We start from the raw sequence: 16,400 nt of genomic DNA, 5'->3' as shown, positions 1-16,400 counted from the left end.
GATCTATAGTCCAGTACTGCTCAGTAAGACTTATTGTGAAAGCCAGGGACATCACCGGAAGGCATAGAGGACTCACCATTTCCCTCCCACAAAACACGAATTATTTAAATGGTAATTTTGTAATTGTAAAGCCACTTCTGTTGACTTGCTCAATATAAGAGTGAAATATAGAAGAGACTTGCTAGAAGTTTGGTGGGAATAAAGGACTTTAGATACACCAGTGGATATGTGTGACTAGTTATTCCAGGTTTCATAGCCTATCAGCAATCAGTGTTCTCTGCAGTAGGGCACATAGTGTTAGGTGCCTAGAGATTGAGATGGTATGGGGTCTACCCAGTTTTCATTGGAATACTGGTTCGGCTGTTCTCACCACATAACCTGACCCTTTCTCCTTTGACCTCGTCCTCTCCCCCCAGTTCACTGTCCTTTGGTCACTTGGAGCTTCCTTTGATTCCTCAAACATACCTCACTCACTCCCCTTGTGCAGCCTTGGCTCTTGCTCTCCTACCACAAACTCTACCCCTTAGTCTATTGTGTGGTTGAGTTCTTGGAGTTGTTCCCATATTAGCTCAAATGAGACCTGCTTGGTGAGTTCTTTCCTGAGTACCAAACCAGATTAGCCCAGCTCCCCAAACTGTGCCTCTACCCAAATCCTTCCTCCCTGTCTTTTTATCCTGTCCTATTGTCTTTCTGGAGCTCCTCACTATCAGAACCTGTCTTTTCTAATTATTTGCTGCTTTTTTATCCCTCTACATTAAGACATAAGCTCCATGAGAACAGGTCTGTATCTGTTTTGTTCCCTGTCACACCCCTCAATTCTTGGAAGAATTCCTGGCGCATGGTGCTCATGTCATGAATGTTTGTTGAATGAATCAATGCTTAAATGAAGACACTCTTCCTACCTTGATCTTGGAGAGATTTCCTCCTCTATGTTTTCTGGAAAACAGAATGCACGAACAGGTGAGTATACTCTCAGGGACAGACTCTTTTTTTTGTTGTTGTTTATTTATTCATTTATTCATATGTGCATACATTGTTTGGGCCATCTCTCCCCCCAACCCCCACCCCTCCTTCTCTCCCCCACCATCCAGGCGTAGACTCTTACTGAAAAAACTCATCCTTGGTATGATAACTTGCCCTTTATTTGTCTTAGCATCCTAAGATAAGCAGTGAAGAAGGGGACACAGAACTTTATTCAGAGCCCAGCCCCTTTCATGAGCACATCTAACAGATTCTGCATGGACCAACTAAACTTATTTTTAAAAAGAGCTTCAGCTCAGCAACAGCCAGCCCCAAATAGCCTACCCACATCTCTCTGCTGGCTAGGTGAAGGTACTAGACCGAGAGCCTCCCCTCTCCACTCTGTCAGAGCCCAGCAAGTCTTGAGTTGAACTTGGCTCTCTAGTATGTTGATTGTTATTCCTTACAGTATTGACAAATAATGACTTGCTAGCTTGCCCAGTGCCTGAGATAATTGACAGAGGATGGCTTTTATAGTTATGGGTGCATGTCATTAAAGCTAGGCTTGAACCACCCTCCAAAGGATTTTGCCCCTCAGGCAAGTTCTTTCAGAACCTCTGAGGAAGAGATGTGTAATTATTTAAATGAAAAGAAGGCAGGGGAGGAGTTCTCTTTGGAATGTCATCTCACAGGCTTTCCTGGAGTTAGAAGTAATCTCAGACACCTCAAATATGTTGCTTAACGTGGATAGAGCTGGCTTTAGCCTCTTGGATAAGTCTGGGTGAGGGGATAGTAGAAGCAGGCTTCCTACAGAGTAGAAAATAAAATAAAGAAAAACATCTCTGGGCAAGAGAACCTCGGGGACTCCGCCCATTAGTAATGTTAGAGTGGGATGTGTACTTTCTTTTAGCTAATATACTAAATTGTGAGATGCCTTCTATTTGCTTTTGTAGCTACTAGAAGAATAAGAATGAATTTATCATAAGAAAGCTGACCGAATGAACCGGGCACTGGTGACTCACACCTGTAATCCTAGCTACTTGGGAGGCTGAGATCAGGAGGATCGAGGTTTGAGGCTAGCCCAGGCACATAGTTCACAAGACCCCCCCCATCTCCAAAATAACCAGAGCAAAATGGATTGGAGGTGTGGCTCAAGTGGTCCAGCGCCTGCTTTGCAAATGTGAAACCCCAGGTTCAAACCCCAGTCCCACCAAAAAGGCCTGACTATCAGAACTGTCCCTGTCACACTCCACTTGTTGCAAGATCCTGAAAGGTAAATGATGGCCAAAGGGAGGAGATGAGCACTGGGCCTTCATCCCAGACTCCCTGTGCTCTTTACAGACTGTAAGAAGCATAGCAATCAAGGGGCCCACACCTTTGTCCTTTTCCACTAAGACATGATTTTATGGGCAACCTGCTCTGGGCTGCCACTGTTGATCCAACCTCCCCTAGAACCACTTTTGTCCCCTCCCAGTCAACAGCTACAAAACCATACGTGGCTTTTCCAACAGTCTTCCCCACAGGTTGTGTCAGTTCAGATCTTCCAGATGCCAAGATGGAGTCAGAAGTGCAGGCAATTTACTGGGAGGGAAATGGCTGTACAAGATGAAGGGGGAGAAGGATCGGGAGGAGGCAGGGAGAGTCTCTGGACTGCAGTGCAGCTCTGATCCCTGCAGGAGAGGCAAAAGGAGGAAAGAGTGAGTGGGAAGTGCCCCAGAGCATACAACCCCAAGAAAATCTCAGCCAGTCCAAGAGGAGGCTGTAGAACAAGGATCCCCCCTCAGAAGAGTGTTGCATTGGGCAGAAATGGCCAGGCTCCAGTGCCTGTGCTGTATGCAGCACTAGCTATTCCTTCGCAGGAGAGGGTGTCTCAACCCTAACCCAGCAGCAGATCTTCTAGGTGCCTCTACTTAAGGCTGTTGGCTCAGTGGTTTCCTTTGACAGACTCCACTTGAAGGACAGAAGAGCGAGCACTGTCCTTGGGCTTTCTCCCTCATGTTCTTTCACTGCCATGACTCATGGCCAACGTCAAGGTCTCCATCAGCACAGCCTCTGACCTTCAGTGAAGACTGTGAGGATGAGATGGGGGAGGAGAGCACAACAGAACACAGGTAGGTCCTGGAATTGGAGAGAGACTGGAAATATTGTCAAGGCTCTAGTGGTGCCAGCAACCAAGGCTAAATGGACAGGAAACCCAGGGATTGAAGACCACCAAACCTAACTCAGAGAGTGCTAGTCAGAGAGAAGGAAAAGAGCTGACTTCAAGGGACCACCTCAGTGAGCAAGCCAGCAATGGGAATGCAGGGTGAGCTGGACCACCTGTTCCCATATAGGCAGCCCTGCCCACAGAAAGCAGTCAGTTTTCTGTTGCTATAGCAGTATACCTGAAGTTGAGTATCAAGAGTTTTATTGCTCTTAGTTCTGGTGGTTCAAGAGCACAGCAGCAGCATTTGCTTGGCTCTCGTGAGGGCCTCATGATGGATGGCACCACAGTAGTGGAAATGCTTGAGGAAGAGATCACATGGTGAGGCAGAAGAGACCACAGAGGGACACATTCACTCTTTTCATAACAACCTGCTCTCTCAGGAACTAATCCATCCTGTGAGGCCAGCATGAATCCCTTGTGAGGTCAGTGTCCCCAGGATCTAATCGCCTTCCACTAAGCCCCATCTGCCAAAGGTTCTACCACCTCAAAACCACCATATGAGGACCACCTTTCCAGAACATGAACCTTTGGGGGACACACTCAAACCATACATAAATCATAGCACAACTCCTTCTTGGTTCCCTATTGTTTCCTCATGCAAAATCTAGATATCTGCCTCTGTAAACACTTTCACACATCCAATGGTACCCATCCTTCTGTTCTTCAATAGGTTATTAACTGATGTTGGAGAAAAAAACCTGAAAAATGTTTTTGATCAAAAATCCAGAAGCTAAGCTGAGCCTATCTTAAACTCATTTTGCAGGCTGCATTCCTCAAAATGGATGAGGGCCATCAATTTAGCAGTACTTTATTCTGAGTTGTTCCCTTCATTTCTCTAAAAAACACATCCTGAATTTTACGTGTATAGTAAGATTGCCTTAGCCATCCCAAGCAGTATGTTATGTAACACACTGAAGAACACACTGAACTAATGTCTCTGTATCTGAGGGCTAAGGATCAAATAAAATGAAATAAAATAATACTGACCTGGCCAAAGGGGCCCTAAGCCTTCAAATGTGTCACATATCACAAACACAAAACCTAAATGTCCATTCTTCAAATTAGCACCATATAGGGCCCAGGAAAACCCATCTCCAGAGTTTGCTTTGTATTCTCAAACACAGGTGACTGTGTGAATGCTGAGAAGGCTCAGCGTAAGAGATGGATCATTGTTTTTAGTTGGAGATAGAAGTGTCAAGATCAAGAAAAGGCCAATCCTTCCTCTCAATGTGAATGAAAGAAGTTACACAGCATATTGTGGCAGCTTATGCCTTCCCAGTCCCTCTGACCATCCACTTTCTGGCTTCTTCTTCTGTTTCAAGGAGTACTTTGAAGTGTAGTCCCAGCAATTATATAGGGTGGCTAAGGAATATTTTGTAATGTTAAATAATGTACACGGTTCTCAAATATGGTTGTAAGTTTAACTCATTATGTTAAAGAATATGGGTCTCCAATTTGTTCTCTTTGCCTGAGCCCCACAAATGTTGGGGATAGGCCCAGACAATAGAATCCTGACATCAACAAAAGGATCAATGTAAACTGGGCCAGAGTTCATGAAAACATTCTGGTATTGGATCATTAGTGATGATGGCAATCAGAGCACCGGTTCTGTCAACACACCCAGAAGGCATCAGGGCCTCCACCTTTTTGCTCTTGCAATCAGTTTTTGTGCTCCTGTGGTATGCAGAGTAGGCACTGTGAGAAGCAGTCTTCAAGCAGCCCCTAGCAAAGGAGGAACCACCTCTTGTTCTACCTCAGCCCTCACCCTCCCAACTCAGAGGATCTGGGCTCTCCCAAGGTCTGCTCCTCGGATGTTTCTAGAAGGTTCACAGGTGCCATTTACCATGGACTCCGGAGCTAGGCCTCAGACATTCTTGCAGACAGCCTTATCAATCATCCTTGGCCCTAGCATCACTCTCCCATCTGCCTAATGTCATCATGAGGACCTCTCTCCTGATGGCTACAGCTGAGTCTGCTAGGGCCCAGTCTGGGAACCTAGCCAACTCCCATGCACAGAAATACCACCACCACCACCCACTACTGCTCAAAGAACTTCCTTAGAGATCCTCCAGTGTCAGTCCTATCTGTACAGATCCTTGTTACGCTGGCTCTGTCCAGGGCTCATACCTCCTCCAAGGACAGGGTCCTCTCCCACACATCCTCCAACTGATGGTCCACCCTCAACCTGCCCAGGGTCTCCACCACACCCCCGAGTTCACAGAGAACAGGTATTTCCATTCTTGTACCATCAATAGAGTGCTGAGTGGCTCCTTTCAAAATAATTGTGGTGTCTACATTCAATATAATCTTTTGAAATCATCCCTTTTCTCAGCTCTAAAGGAAAAAAAAAAAAAGGAAAATGCCATGTTCAGGTCCACTCCTACTCAATACTTTGTTACATATAAAGCACCCCCTGCTATCCTCTCACCTAACTAAAGCCAGCTCCATTTCCAACCTGTCAGAGCTGGGCACTCTCAGGAGGGATGGGCAGAGTCAACACCCACCAGATATGACACAACTCAGGGGAGAAAAGTATCCTCAAATCCAACTGCTGGACCCTTGCTCAGAGGGAAATGAGCTGCCTGTACACACATCAGAGATGTTGGGGAAACCATGAGTTTGATCCTCTGGGTGAAGAAACTGAAGTGCACAGAGGAGAAACAACTTGACTCAGGGTCAATCTGCAAGTCAGCGGCAGGACGTGAGCTCTGATCTATGGCACTTTCCATCACAGAAAATCTGTGCACTCTTTTCCCAGGAGACAAGCCCACGCATCCTTGATAACTGAAGGGACTTCCAGGGCCTTTTTATCACCCCAAAGGAGGAAGTGTGGGCAGGAGATCTTGGACAGTCACCAACTGAGCTGGCTAGCTCCAGACTTGTTTGGGCCTGGAGCAGGGGAAAGGAAGTGTGAGAGCAGGAGGAGGGGAAAGGGCAATGGACTCCCCAGCCTTGCCCTTGGTCAGAGAGCATCTGCTCTCTGTCCCTGCCTCCATCCTCTTTCCTGCATCCAGACTCCTGTCTGTCCTTCTCCACCATGTCAACACCTGGCTTCCTTCTGAGAAGAACAAGGGCAGGGCAAGAAGATGCCCAGGAAAGGGGACAAATCATGATGGAGTAGCTGATACCAGACTTGCCCTTCTGCTATAAATAATGAGAAAAATGGAAAATATAAAACAGTTACAGGACAAGTAGTAGTCCAAGACTATGATTAAGGAGAATCAGGAATAAACAAATTGGCCCTTACACTTGCCCTGGCCTTCTGCAAGGAGCCACCCCAAGTGACAACATCAGCCCACAGGTCCTCCACCCCTGCTCTCTAACAGCCTGTGGGATATGATGTTTGACCATCTGCTGCAGTGAGACGTTGAGTGGCTCCAAAAGACGACAGTCATTTCCTGCCACCGTCCATCCCAGGACTTGAAAACACCATCTCCTATGTTTTTCCTGGTAAGAATAACTTGTGTAATCCCCATCTGTTTCATGAGTCCCCTTCTGCTGTAGACCTGTCAAACTTCCAGGGACCAGGCAACTCATCGCTTCCCACCTCAGCCCAGCCATCCCTGGGTAGCACTCTTCCCGGGATGGACAAAGGTGGCTGTAAAGATTCCTCCCAGTGGTCCTGGTTCCCTGAGTTTCATCTTCTCCTATCTGCAGGTCCTGCCCCATCAGCATCTTTACTTGTACCCTGTGTAGGGAACCCTAGCATGTCCTACTCCTACCCTTTGTAATCAGGAGTGTTCATAAGTGAATGACCATAGTGGTTCTCAGAATCACTGGTCTAGAGTGTCATTAAGCTCTTCCATTATTTTTTCACATCAGTGAAAGACAAGTCACTCACAGTGTTCTGCATCAACTCCACAGGACACATTTCTTGTAGAGCTAAGCTCTATTCTATAAAATTGTAATTGTTAAGGAATTTGGCACGTTTCTTCCTTTATTATGTGGGTATTTATTTATTGCCTCGGCTAGCCTTTCTCATCTGGTTACTCTAAAACTCAGAACCAGCATGGCCCTTCTGACTTTCCCCTCCCTTACAGCCACCCCTCTTTTCTTACCTGCTGCTGGGTCCTGGTGTCCAGGCTTCCCTGGTGCTGGCTGCAGCAGCTGCTTTGAAAAGCTCAAGAACTGCTCAGTTCACAGAATGGAGAAGGTAGACTATTGGTGGTGATCCTCCTGGCTCGCTCCCTCTTACCTGCCTCCCTTCTTATCATCTTCCTGGGGACCAGCCAGCGGGGCTGTGGGACTGAGCACCCACCTGATGGAGTTAAGAAAGGAGAGCCAAGGACAGTAAAATCACACTCCAGGTTTTTGAAACACGGTTTAAGAATAGCCTTGCAAGTGAGCCTAATTGAATGAATCTGTTTTGCTTTTTTTATGCCATCAACATGTTTTAATTGTCAGTGCTATCTCAAAATGAATTTTCCTTTCACCCACGAGGATGGCTTTTCTAACAATTTCTATTTATCTTTGCTAATTTTACAGCCCAAGTCCAATGGAACCAGCCTGAGCATATACAACTGGCTCCCCAGACCCCCAGGTGAACGCAGGAAAGCTGTAGTCTTTCCCTGGGGTCAATTCCAGTCTCTCACATCTGACCAGCTCATACTGGCTTCCACCAGGCAGTCTGCTGAGTATTGTCAGCTGTCCCTGGAGGTAGGCGGGATCCATCCACAAACCATGGGACCAAATATGTTTGACAATCCAGAATGGTTTGAATTTTAGAAAGGCAATATAGAGCATATCACCTACATCATACAGAACACCAGTGGGGTCTGAACAGTATCCAAAAGTCATACGCATCCATATTTCTGCATTAAATGTTCACATTACATGGGATAAAGATGACCAAGTGGTTCAGGTCAATCCAGGTCAGGTTCTACTGCCAAATGAGTTTTGTTTTGTTTTTTAAAACAGTTCTCAGAGCTGTTTTACCTTTTGAAAGTACAGTCTGCCTTGTCTCTCATTTCTCTTCTTTTTCTCTCTCAAGTTATTTCCCAAATGAATCATCCATTAAAAGATTCCTACTGCATCTGTGGGCAAAGTTTGAAAGGCAGTTAATAAATAGTGATGAAATTCTTGTGTTTCACCCAAACTGAAATTGAAAAAAAAAAAATCTTTGTTTCACCTGGGCAAATCCCTTTCACAATTACCCAACACCTGTCCCATCTGTCAACTTCTGTGTTCCCCCATTTGAGCCCAGCCACCTGCCGTCTTCTGGCCTCGGCCACCTCACACCTGTGCTATCCAGATGGTCATCTTTTCTTCAAAAGCATCAGGTCCCTTCCTTTAATCTGCCTGCAGTCCAGAGTCAGGGTGTGTTAATCACAGAGTTAAGAGATGTTTCATCCTGGAATGAAAGATGATAGGAAGCTACTGTCCCAGGGCGTTCCAAGTCTCCTCTTCAAAACCATCAGTGTAGACCACAGAAAATCCCTGATACATGACAGAGAAAATTCTTAGAGGTCCTCCTCGACATTCAGCTCTTGCTGCTGTAGGGTTCACCGGGAACAAACAGCTTTTCTCCTACCTGACCCCCACTTTCCACAAAGCCTTCTGTGACTAAGTCTTCAGGATTCCTGCCCCCATCCCGATGGGGACAACGCTTCAGAGTGGGCTGGACTAACATGCTCAGATTTCTGCTCTTTTTATACCCAGAAGTTGGTCATGTGAATGGTTCCTACTCCATCTACTAATAATATCTTTTTGAAATTGATAATAATTGTACATAGTGGTGGAGTATATATAGTACATTATTTCACTACATGTTTACAAGGTGTAATGATCAAATCAGGGTAACTACCTCCACGATGCTATCTCGGGGTGCCTGGGGCACTTCCCTTCCTTCTGGTCAGCTTGCCCTGGCTTCTGGTTCAGACCGCATTCCACAGCTCTTGCTTCTGGCCTCTGAGCACGACCAGTAGCACATTAACTCAGATGTGGACCACAGCCCCCTGTCTTTAATCTTCTCCAAACACTGCAGCTGCTGGGGGCTATACACTCTCCCTGGAAATTCAGAGGGTAGAATGGAAGTCACTCTGCACAAGTCCAGCCAGCTTAAAACTCACTGGCTGCTTACAGAGAAGCTTTGAGCCCTCAGGCCCAGTCCCCCCTCTCTCTCAAATGGGCCTCCCTTCACATGCTATCTGAAAACTGTGCTCATTAGAATTCTCAGAGCAATTTTATTTTCTTTGCCACATCGCGACAAGACCACACGCTGCTAGACCCAGCCTGTCTTGGAGGAGCACTGTAGAAGTTGGACCATACTGAGCGTGAGTGTATTTGTGAGTGCATATGTCTCTGTATATCTGTTCCCTGTGAAGGTGTCCACCTGTAACCATAATCACAGCAAACAAAAACTGAGTGCCCACTATGGACCAGGCCATGTTCCAAGTTCCTGTTGTGTAATCCTCACACATTCTCATGGGGTTTTCATTGAAAGAGACCTGAGGTATGGAAAAGCTAAGTGCCTTTACCATACCACATGTCTGGAGGGCTCTTTGCGTCACTACTGTCTTGGCCCCTTGCTCACTCCAGGGTGGGTCTTTCCCATTCTGGCCCTGGAAAGGTTCAGCATCTGCAGAGATAGGCCTTGATGTGGGACCCCAATCGGTGACAGGGAATCTGTGTGCCTGACACGGTTTCATCCAGGAAGCTTGTCAATGTGCCAAGTCTGGCAGGACCAATGTCCCATGTCTCCCAAGAGCTCTGCTTTGAAAGCTAGTGGCAAGCCCTGTGAGTGGCATGGTTCTGGGCCCCTCTCTCCATGGTGCACAGATACAGACACTAAGGGCAGAGCAAGGATGGTGAGCTCCAGCTGCTGGGTAGAGAGATATGCAAACTAGACACAAGGCAGGACTTCCTGACTGGTGATGGACTATTGCATGGCACTGCTGGCAGCTGGGGCTTCCCTTTGTTCAGAGCACAGGTGGAACACCCCTCTCCCCAAGATGGGTTGAAAATTTTCCTATTTCTTCCGAATACCAAGGGGTTATTCTTGCCTTCCACTGTGCTAAACTTACAAACACCATCTCTAATTCTTGAAACAAATGAGGGAGGGTAGCTTGTTGCAATTATCCTCTTGTTACAGAGAAGGAAATGAAGACCCCAGAGGTTAAATGACTTGCCCAAGGCTGCACAATGAGTTGCAGATCCAGGAAACAAGTTCAAGTTTTTCTGGTTTCAAAGCCCAGATCCCGTCTACTGTATCAAAGCATTCGTGAGCTATTTGATGACTTCTTTGGGATTTTTCATTTCCTTGAGTTAGGTGTGACATCACAATGGAGAGGCTACTATGTTTTTGTCATGTCATCTTGACCTAGGCTGTCCATTAAAAGAGCACAAGGCTCCCTTCTGGTTACCACTGTTGTCCATTTGTATAAGCCAGTCTATAGGCAGGCAAACGAAAGCACCAGTCCACTGATACGGGGTGGGTCTGGGTGGGACAACACCTGAAAGCCAGTCTTGTAACTAGAACACCCTGGTCTTCAGTCTCCCCTGATTGATTGTATGGTGGTTTGGGACCTCACAGCACAAATGCTTTTAGAAAAAGAGACCTGGGATATGGAAAAGCTAAGTACTTTTACTATTCACCAAGTGTCTGGGGAGTCTGTTTGCTTTACTGCTATCCTGGCCCCTTGCTCACTCCCCCATGGAGAATCTCACCACTTCCTTGCTGGGGTCCCAGGACCAGGGTCTGTACCCCCTTGGCCTAAAAACTCTTCTCAGGATATAGAACAGAAGCTTCAGGGTGCCCTGCTAGCCCTGAACCTACTCCTCCTCATCACCCCCCCTGTCAGACCATGCTGAGGTACTTAGCTTCTGAAAGTCTGTCTCTCAGCCTGCTCTGTCCCTCTGCATGGACTTCTCTCTCTTCCTGTGAACTTCCCACTTTGTTCATCTCCTCCCTGTGTGCCTTCCTCTGGGAGGCCCCTGGACGATCGATTCAAAGTTCATAGAAAATTGCAGATAATTATTCATGTATGTCTAGCGTCTTCCCACATTAGACTATTCGGTGTGTGAGAGCAGGGACTATGTGTGTCTTGCTGAACACTGTGACTCATCCTACAGTGCCTGACACGTAATGATTGTTCAATAAATGCTTAAAAGATGAATATAGGTACAATGGATGGGAGACAGTGAGGAAGGACTTATCACTCTCCAAAATCCCTTGAGAGTTGGGTTTGGAAATTACACCATGCCCTTGAATTTCAGTGCACACCAGTCCATTTTGCTATGGAAATGAGAATTGCAAAGCTGACATTCCTTTGAGGTCACTTAAGGGAGAAAACATACTAAGAGGAAGCCATTTCCAGGAATGTAGAGGCTTTTATTCTGTGGGGCCCTGACTCACCTTCCAGACACAGCATTGACGTTCTCTGTCAAGGTACTCATCACTCACAGGCATGACTAGCCTGGCCTCAGCCACCAGAGACGATTCAGTCTACACTCCAGTCAGACATCCTATGCTGTCCTGCAGTGGTGCCAGCTACAAGGTGCTGGTGCTGGGCCTGTGGAGGGTTGAGGTCTCCATATCAGTGCCTCAAAACTGGCTCTTTCTCCCTTTCACCAAGGATGACTAATTTGTCATCTCTCTTTCTTTTTTTTTTTTTTCCCCTTTGTAATAAGGTCTTGATATGTTGCCCAGACTAGTCTAGAACTTCTGGCCTCAAGTGATCCTCCTGCCTCAGTCTCCTGAGTAGCTGAGTTTACCTATGCACACCACTGTGCCCTGCTTGACATATTTTTCATGAAGAAGGCAACTATAGCCTGGAGTGGAGGAACCTGTCTGCTCTTACCAGGCCTCCCCTCTTCTCATTCTAAGAGCCAGGCAGGAGGACATCTCCCTCAGACCCTGTTGTTACCTTCACAGTGTGACCCACTGGACAGGAAGACCTGTCCCCCATGGGTCAGCCTAGGCTTTCCTGTGAATCTCACTGACCTAGGGAATCTTGGGAATACCAGTGAGGGAGTGAGAAAGGCTGGAATAAGGCACCCTGTGAGTAGAACGCACAATTGCTCATCAGTGTGGATGGCCAGGCCGTGGCTGTGTGTCCAGACGCGTCTACCCGCTTAACCACCAGCCTGCAACGTCAGGCCACTACAGCTGCACAGCTCAGCACAGGCAAGGAAGTGACCACAGCCTCGGGTCAAAGAGGGTGCTCCCTCCCTCAGACTCCCAGGCTAGTGTTCTCCTTACCCATCCTGTTTTTCTCATACCCCAGGCCTCCCTGCCTGGGAAGGCCTGTAGAAATCCACAGCTGGTTTTCCCAGAAAGCTTCCTACAGGCACCAGCAAGAAAGAGGTGTGTGTTCCAGCCAGAGTGGGAACCCGTTGCTTCAGGCAGGCACATGCAGACAGGCAACAACAGCTTACAGCTTACAAACTCATTCGCCAAAATAGCCTTGTCTCCAGAGGATCATAGAGGGTTGACTGCTGTACATTGACAACACCTGGGGGAATGTTGATTCAGGTTAGGCCCTCATTTTACAAAGAGGGAAACTCAGGCCTGGGTCAAAATGGCCATGAAAGGCTGAGTTGGATCTAGAAGCAGGGTGCGTGATCCCAAGGTGGGAGGTGTCCCTGAGCACTCCCTGAGGGTAGGGACCTCTCTTCTCACACTTCTGTAGCCTGCCAGAACCCATTCTTGAATTGAGGTGAGTTGTAGGTGCCTGCTCCAGAGAGGGAAGAGATGGGGGACCCAGAGGAGGAAAAGTGTGACAGGGAGGCTTTGCCATAGAAGAAAGGCTGTTTAGGTTCTTCTCTCCCAGACAAGGTGAACTGTTCCTCTGAAACCCTAAGCAGAAGCTAATCAACACATTCCCAGCCTTGAACTCTTAATAGTCCAGCTGAGCCACTCAGACCTATTCATGGTTATGTGAGAGGGTACAATGGGGCAGAGGACATGTTAACAAGTGAGAAAATGTATCAGATTTCTTAAATTTTCTTTCATCTGTTTATCTGTCTATCTGTCTATCTGTCCATCTGTCCATCCATCCATCCACCTGCCACCTATCTACCTACTTATACAAATCTCTCTCAAGCCATTTCCATGTCCCTACAGGTTGCTCTCCCCTCCTTTTCCTTTTTTTCTGTCACTCTCTCCTAATCACTCTGCACTGGACAAGATCTGGAGCTGAGAGTGTCTCTTAACTTTTCTTCAAGGTTTTCTGTCTATTGATAACTATTTCAGAAGTGAGTAGTTTCTATGATTTTTATTTTAAGCCCTCTTCCTTCCAGTATGTTTTATTTTTTTGCCAATAGACTTGACTTGTTTTTTTTTTCCCTTGAGTCAGTGACCTTGACAGGGAATAGTATCCTCAGCAAGGTCCCTGTCAATAACTCTGTGTGGTGGGAGGTGAAGAGGCTGGCCCTGTGAGAGTGTTCAGAGTGAGGGTATCTTATCCACTCACCCAGTCCCATGGTGCCCTCTTGAATGGTGCCCCAACTGCCTCATCCCTCCTCATCTTCACCACCTTGACAAGCCTTGATTTTTTTCTGTAGACTCAGGATCCAGTGAGCTGGACTGTGCCTTGGTGATCTATGGACACTGAACCAATGCTATCTGTTGTAACTGTAACCCAGCACTCAACACCCTGCTGAGGGTCAAATGAGCCTGGCATGTGGACATTCCTCTTCTATCAGTCCATGGGGGCAAACTCAGCCAATCAGATGGACCTCATCTCAAGCAGGACAGAGTCAGGTGTAATAATCCTCACTTATGATTGGCACACTACCAGCTCTGTCCTTGCCCCAGAAAAAGGGGCCTTCCAGAGGTAACAATGTCAGGGCTTCCCAGGAGTGACCAGGCCCAAATGGCATCCCTGAGTTTTCCAGGAACTAAACCTGGAGAGGGATGTAGAGGTTTGGCAGAGAGAAGCACATTGGCTGGAGAGAAGATTTAGAACCTCAGATGGGCTAACCTGGAGGAGAAGGGCCTAGACAGGCCTAGGAAGGGGCTTCACACAAAGCAAAGAAGAGACAGAGGGGCTCAGAGACAGGAGTCCTGAGACTATAGGTGCTCACAGGCAAGGGGAAGTTAGTCAGTGCTGGGAAAAGTGGCTGTGCTGTAAAGGAGGGCTTGTTAGAAGGAAGAAAGATCTTGAAAGTGGGGTCAAATGGTGTAGACATTTTCTTGCTGGAATTGAAATACCACCTCCTAACTTCCACCTGTCCTTCCAGTGTTTCTATTCCATCCTCTGGAGGATCCAGGTATGGCAAGAATTCATTTCACAGAAAAATAAATACAACAATGGTTTTGTGCCCATGGAATTCACTGGTCTTACTATATGCCAGAAACAGCAGCCCTGATGAACCAGTAGAAAGGCCTGCCAAAGACCCAGTTACAGCACCAGTTGGGAAACAACTCCCTAAATGACAGGGCTGTGCCCTACAGGATGCAGCACAGGCTTTGACTCAGCAACCAATATATAAGGCTGTTTTCCCATAGCCAAGAATCAAGTCTGGGTCTGGGAATCAAGGGGTGGAATTGTAAGCAGCTCCTTTCCTGTTACAGTTAACAACCTACTCAGAAACTTTGCTTCCTATTCTAACCTAGAGTTCTACTGGTTTGGAGATCTTACTTCACAAAGGGAGAGTGTCTCTACTAGGAGAAACAAAGCCTGATTCCATCAAAATGGAAAATGGACTGTTATCTGGCCATTTGAGGATCCTTGTGCCACTGAGTTAGCAGGCAGAAAAAGGGCTATGGAATGGTTGACCCAATGACCCAGGGGAGCCTGAGGTCTTGTCACACAGTGGTAAGAGGTACCATGTCTAGAATTCAAAAGATGCTCCAAGGTACCTCTTAATATGTCCAAGTCCAATATTTAAAATTCATGTAAAATTATAACAACTGAAAAGAAGTCAGAGCTACTGAGAAATCAGACCACCCAGGAACAAAGTTTTGAGTCATCATGCCAGGTCAAGAACTCTAGCCACATGAGAATATCAGCTAGGTCAAAGAAGAAAGAAGTAATACCTATTAACTGTAGCCTCATGATCAGCTATGGAAATGAGGACTGAGGAATGTAACAGCTATATTTGTAACCATGTGTGTGTGTATGTATGGGTGTGTGTAGCAGCTATGCTTGTAAGTGTGTGTATATGTTCCTCCATTCTTCTTCCCATTTTATGTAAGGAATGTTGTTGATAATTAACATGTGAGATTTGATTTGGTTTTAGGTTATGAAATAATAAAGTGGGACTATAACTGAGTTAGATAATTAGTATCACCCAGAGGTAGACCCTATGACTATGGTCCAGAGATGGATACATAGTGTGGAGGCAGTGGAGAATAGTGGGTTTGGTATCCTCATTTTGATGGCACTTGGGAGCATCTTTGTTGTCATGAAATACAGTTGCACCTTGGTATATGGAAACACAAAGCTGCAATTGTTGTAAGTAAGAAATTGAAACATTCATAAAAGTGTGTGTAATGCTAAGTAGACAGTTGGTGATTAGATCATGTCTCTCAGCCCCTTCTTTCCATGCCCAGCTTTTTGATGCTGAGAGTTTAAAAACTATGTCTTCCCTTAGCCAGTTTGGATCTTCGCTCTGACCTTAGAAACGCCTTTCACCATGCAGGCAGCATTGGGGTCCAGCCCCATTTCTTGACAAGCTCCTAGAATCAACCTCCTATGGGTTCTGATAAACCCAACTTGTCTAGGTTTCCCAGCCATAGAAGCGGTAGCTGCTTTCTACACAGTCTGTTGGGGGATGATTCTCTGTGCATTTCTACATGCCTTGACAGTCTTTATTCAGGACCATCTTTTCAAAGAGGTTGCAGAGCAAATGGCCTTGGAAGTGTTCTCTCTCTCTCTCTCTCTCTCTCTCTCTCTCTCTGACACAAAGGTGGTTTTCTCACCAGAATAATAGAGATAATGGCTCCCTTAGGGACAGACTCTGGGCAAATGTTATGGGCTGAATTACATCCTTGTAAAGTTCATTATTGAATTCTGAAGCCTCAGAACCTCAGAATATGAACCCATTTGGAAATAGGGTTTTATTTTTTATCATATTGTTGTTTACTCTAATAAAAATTGTAAATTTTCAAAAGAAATCCTACCATAGGAGTCTGGTGAGATAAAATACCATGCCTCATGTTAAGAAACATTCATAAAGTCAGTAATGATGATGTAAATGAATGAGGCAGAGTCTTTGAAGAGCTAAATGAGGTAAAATGAGGTCATATGGATAGGCTTAAGTCCAGTGTGACTGGTATTCTTGTAAGAAG

General features: G+C 46.3%; 1 long non-coding RNA gene across 1 annotated transcript; it reads right to left on the bottom strand.

The window, feature by feature from the left end:
* Nucleotides 1–1,125: 1,125 nt before the first annotated feature.
* On the bottom strand, nt 1,126–8,204 carry LOC141418524 (uncharacterized). The gene is made up of 3 exons (XR_012443153.1): nt 8,102–8,204; nt 7,225–7,424; nt 1,126–2,630 (listed from the first exon to the last, which is right to left on the bottom strand). It is a non-coding gene; the product is annotated as an uncharacterized lncRNA (long non-coding RNA).
* Between the last annotated feature and the right edge of the window lie 8,196 nt (nt 8,205–16,400).

Source organism: Castor canadensis, chromosome 17, assembly GCF_047511655.1.
Source record: "Castor canadensis chromosome 17, mCasCan1.hap1v2, whole genome shotgun sequence".
NCBI classification, from domain to species: Eukaryota; Metazoa; Chordata; class Mammalia; order Rodentia; family Castoridae; genus Castor; species Castor canadensis.
Note: the sequence above shows the minus strand (reverse complement) of the source record. Positions and strands in the feature narration are given on the sequence as shown.